Consider the following 6,000-nt stretch of genomic DNA (forward strand, 5'->3'; position numbering starts at 1 on the left):
ATGGAGGTGTAACCGGAAAAATGGTTCCAATAAGATTTTTAAATTAAATATTATTTTATATTGTTTTAGATTGAAAACTTTGACTTCTATTAAAGAATTGTTTTAAACATTTAAAGCTGCTTTTTCTACATAATAAGTAATACTATTTATAAAAAATACTATAAATTTATCCAAAATTAAGTGAATACGATCGAAATCGCTACAGATATATGAAAACTCCTCTGATTGTCCTTCCTACATTTCCAATTTCCATACTCCCTAAGTCTACTTCCACCTGTTGACTCCATCTCAGTTTAGGTCTGCCTCTGGTTCTTTTACCTGGCGGTATCCATTTCGTTATAACTCTTAACGGATTGCCTCTCTCTTTTCATTATGTCTGTATCCTTAGCATCTAATTATATGTGCTTTTAATGCTCTATGTTCTCTAGACCCATCCATTCATGAATTTCGTGATTCATCCATTGTCTTGCATGCTTGTCCTTTTCTCTCTTTGGTCCCAGTATTTTGATCATAATGTTCCACTTAAAAACCCTTCTATTAGTTGCTCTTCTTCTCTTGATGTGACTGTAAATGTCTCTGATAATACCACCACTGGTCTTATGATCGTTTTTTAGATTTTTATTTTTATGGCTATGCTTATCCTTCCTTGTGTAGAACAGTTTATTTTCCTCTTGACTCATTCATTTCATATCTACACTTTCATTTGTTCTGTTGACTAACACTCCCAAATATTTGAACGTTTCAACCTCTTCGAAACTGTATCCGTCTATTGTCAGTTGTGTAATTTGTGTAAAAAATCCACAAGGAAAAGAAAATGTTTTTCCTGTAGTTGGCTGTATACCATCAATCACAAAAATTGGAAAAATCCTTTGTAAAAGGTATAAAATTTTATTAAAATCCCTTTAAAGGGCTACATCACAACAAAACGTTTTCGATTTATATAAAAAACATCACCGGTGTTAGATAAACTGTTAGATAAAAATATCCGTTTAAAAACCCTTTAAATATAACATAGATATGATATAACCCTTTATACGCATCCATGTTATATTTAGAGGGTTTTTACCCGGATGTTTTTCTTTGGTGGCTCTGCTAGCATCCAGTTTATCTAACACTGATGATGATGTTTTATAAAAATCGAAAACGTTTTGTTGTGATATAGCCCTTTAACGGAATTTTAATAAAATTTTATAACTTTTACAAAAGATTTTTTCCAATTTTTGTCTTTCTTTTCTTGTTTAGATTCATGTATTTTGTTTTATTTTCATTTATTTTCAGTCCTCTCAGTTTGCTTTCGTTTTATATTTCTCGGAAGGTTTTCTTTAATGCCTTCTTATCTGTTGATACTATGGTTATATCATCTGCTTGGGAATCTCACATTGTAATTTTATTGCTTTAAGTTCTCTTGGCCCATCTACTCTTGAATTTCGTGATTCATCCATTGTCTTGCATGCTCTTCGTTTTCTCAATTTGGTTCCAGAATTGTTCTCATAATCTTCCTCTCAAAAACCATTCTCAGAGTTGTTCTTATTTTGTTAATGTTAATTTAAATGTCTTTGAAGCATAAATATACCAATAATGGTTTTATTATCGTTTTTTTAGATTTTCTATTTTGGGTTTCGGCTTATCTTTTTATCTTGCGAAATGCTTTATTTCGCGGTTGAATTCTTCTTTTCATACCTACACTAGTATTTGTTCTGTTGACTAATACTCCCAAATATTTAAACGTTTTAGCGTCTTCGAAACAGTATCCCTCTATTGTCAGTTATGTAAGTTGTGTCTTCTTTTTATTGCCTACGGTCATGTATTTTGTTTTATTTTCATTTGTTTCCAGTCGTCTCAGTTTGGCTTCGTTTTATACATCTTAGAAAGTTTCCTTTAATGCCCTTTTATCTGTTGGTACTATGGTTATATCGTCCGCATATCCTATTGTTTGTACTGCATTCATATTTATAGTTCCTGCGTTTGACAGTTTTTTATTATCTTGTCTAGTGAATGAACAGTACCGTTGAGAGCGTATCTCTTTGTCTTACTGCGTTTTTTATTTTTATTATTTCTGTTCTTTCTCTTTCAGTATCTATTGCTGTTTGGTAATCTCGCGTTGTCATTTCTATCATTTTTATAATTTTTTTCGGTATTTTACCCTCTTGTAAGTCTTGGATAATTTTTCTTCTGTTTTCAAACGTTTATTTCAAAGTCTAGAAAAAGTATATATATTATATTTCTCTGTCGTCCTCGTATGTTTGCTCTATCACTTTTTTTAGCTTATTGATATCATCTATAACAACTATTGTAACTAATGCAAACTACTGTTGATTATCTATACAGTTCTATTGAATTATTTACTTTATATATCGGGCATTTTAATTTTTCTATGTAATTTGGGTCAAAATATTTTTGTACCTAGGAATATCTTATTTATATGGCTGACGTCCTGGATCATAAAGGATACGATTTAATGCTTATTTTTATAACACTGTCGTTTTTATGAATATAACCCAATAAAAAATATTCTGGTTATTACCATAACAAAACTTTTACGTCTTAATCTCAATATAAAAATTTTCATTATTAGAAGTAAAAAAACAAACAATATACTGTATGACAAAAAATTACATAAACACTGAAATATTTCCATTTGTGTTTTGTCAAGGATTAAGGATCAGAGGAATTTCCGCATCTGAAGAGAAAATTATTAAACGAGTTTAGAAGGTATGAACAAAAAAACAAGATAAAAAGAAACTAGAAGATAGACGGAGCTTTACCGTCGCCCCCGTTAGCAAAATTATTTCGATTCGATTTTTTTGCACAAACTTTCTCAAAAAGAAGTCCTTATAACACATCCACAGGGTACCATTCGGTGCCGTGGTCGAAAAATTGTTTGAACAAATTTTTTTAAACAAATTCACAAAAAGAAATTTCATTTCGAACAATTTGTTTTAGATAATTTAGGTCATTCTGATCAAAAAAGGTTTTCTGTCATTTTTATATCAACTTGATTGTTATCGAGCAATACACGATCTAAACTTAAAACAAAATGCAAAAATGTTCATTTTCAAGGCTTAATAACTCGATAAAAAATTATACCATGAAAGTCAGGATATGATCAAATAAAAGTTTAAAACCCCTTCTTCAAGATCATGAAAAAGTATTTGTCATTATTTTATTACAAAACTGTTATTTTTAATTATTAACAATTAGCGCTATAGTCCAGTGTTGTTCTGAAGTTATTTCCTTGTGGCATTTTTGTAATCAACTATTTTCAATGGGAAATAAGCCACAATTTTACCAAAAAAATAATTTTATTAACGTTTCGACAAAATACAAAATAATACTAAATTAAACAAAAATGTTGTTGCTTAGTAAAAAATTCTTCTAATAATTTATTTAATCTGACTCATTTATATCGGCAATTCAGACATGTATTATACATTTTAAAGTAGTAGACTTTAAAATGATATTGCCAATATTAATGAGTTGCGTTCCTGGGACGACTTTACTAAAAGATTACTAAAAGATTTACTAAAAGATTACATGAAATCAACTCTACTCAAGAATATCCGCCACGAAAAATCATAGCATGCGATCTGTCTTTATAGACGGAGAGCTAGAGGCGAGAAATCATCGTCATAATATGGAATTTGGCATGTGAAATGTGTCTATTGTATATTGATAACTATGACCCCTTTCAGGCTGACACCTCAGTGGATACAGGAAGTAGCAATAAGGGATGAAAGGGGAAAGTTGGTGCAGTCATTAAATGTTTTCACCTTCTATTTTGTTAAGCCTCCATCGATTTGCATGAAAATTGGTGAGTAATTAGAGTATAACACAAGAAACAAAACTGATATGGTGCCAACGTGCGCTTTTACCCTGGGGGTGGATGCCACCCCTTCTCCGGGGTGAAAACTATTTTATTAAAAATATCCCCACTAATCGATAGAGGGACAAATTTTAAGCAAAATTTGTTATCTCTAATTATGAAAATAAATCAATACTTTTTAAGTTATTAAAAATCAAAGATTTGAATTTTTCGTGAAATAAATGCATGATGTAAAGCGGTTTTTTGTGAATAATTCAAAAACTGTCAAAAAGTTTTATCAAAATAGTCATGCTTACCAAAATTGAAGATAATAAAAAATAAAAGAGATTTATTATTCGAAAAACCTTTGAAAATTAATAAAAAGTGAGTTCTAGGTGATGGAATGTATATTTTTTTCGGCTAGTACCCAAATCTAAGTATTTAAGCTCAAATAACGGGACAACGGTGCATTTTATGAAATATATTTACTGAACACTTGTCAAAGTACTCAACAATACCTATCAAGTGAGCTTTATTGGCCCCAGATGAAGTTTATAACATCAAAGCTAAGCAAGTGATGATGAAAATAAGACAACACTTTCGAGTTTTTAGGAAAAAGTGAAAATTAAAACATACGCTATTTATATATTTATTTTGAAATTAGTTAACAGAATAATTTTTAAAGGAATTTCGGGAATGAAGTTAGGATTATAATTTATTATCAAGTTCGTTTTATTACAATTTAAATATAACAAGTTAAAAATGCGAGCATTATTATAACGAAAACTTTGTTTTTTATGTATTTAAATTAATAATATGGAAAATTGCTATTATGAAAAGTTGTTTAGAATTAATAATTATGTTTAATGTGCAATTATATCCTGCTATTTAGATATTGTGAGCAATAAAGAAACTTTGCTGAGCGAATTTCTTGAGCGAAATTCATATTTTTTACACATCGACTAAAATCGATACAATTTTATATAATCTTATGTTTATGATTGCATCTTGGATTTTAGATCGTGCAGATCTTTTTATGAAGAATAATTTTTGTTCGTAAAATTAATAATAAAAGAGTTATAAATGAAAATGATGATTGGTAGGTATCTCTAATTTGAAAAAAAAATTAAATATTTTCTTTTTATTAGAAGAATGTAGATAATAGTTACATTATTATAATAATTATTAATTATTTAATTATAATAATAACAACTATTGCATATATTACAACACAGTTTTTAATTCCAAATTTTTCGTAGTAACAATAATTTACAACAGTGAGAAAAAAAGGTACTTTAATCTTAAGCGAAATTCATATTTTTTAAAATACCTCCTATAATATGTCTACTTAAGTTGGAACCATATGGGAAACTTTTTTATTATTAATTTTACGAAAAAAAGTTATTCTTTATAAAAAGTTCTGCATGCCCCAAAACCTAAGATTCAATCATCAGATTTCAAATTTTCTCAATATTATACGAGGTATGTCAAGAATATGAATTTCGGTCAAGGGTAAAGTACCTTTATTTCTCTCAATATCGAAAATTCTTATGATAAAAAGTGGTTTGGAATTAATAACTAAGATCAAATATGCAATTACATGCTTCTAATTGAAAAAAAAATTTTTTTTTTCTCAAATTTATGGATACCCAACATCGATTTTAATTATTACAAATATCATAACTCGTTTATTATTCATTTTACGAAAAAAAGTTATTCCTCATAAAAAGCTTTGCATGGTCTAAAATCTAAGACACAACCATGATATATCAACTTTTATTAATTTTATACGAGGTGTGTCAAAAAATATGAAATTCGCTCAAGATTATAGTACCTTTATATTTCCCAATATTTCAATTAGAAGGATGTAATTGCATATTGAAACATAGTTTTTAATTCTAAACAACTTTTTTAATAACCATTTTCAATATTGTGAAAAATAAAGGTACTTTACTCTTGAGTGAAATTCATATTTTTTGACATACCTCGTATAAAATTAATAAAATGTGATGTCTGATGGTTGCATCTTCGGTCTTACGACATACAGAGCTTTTTATAAAGAATACCTTTTTTTCGCAAAAGTAATAATAAAAGAGTTATCGTATGTGTAATAAATAAAAACGAAGTTACTTAGTATCAATAAATTTGAGAAAAATTAGGAAAATATTTTTTCCAATTAGAAGCACGTAATTGCATAT

The sequence above is a fragment of the Diabrotica virgifera genome, chromosome 9 (assembly GCF_917563875.1).
Source record: "Diabrotica virgifera virgifera chromosome 9, PGI_DIABVI_V3a".
NCBI lineage: Eukaryota > Metazoa > Arthropoda > Insecta > Coleoptera > Chrysomelidae > Diabrotica > Diabrotica virgifera.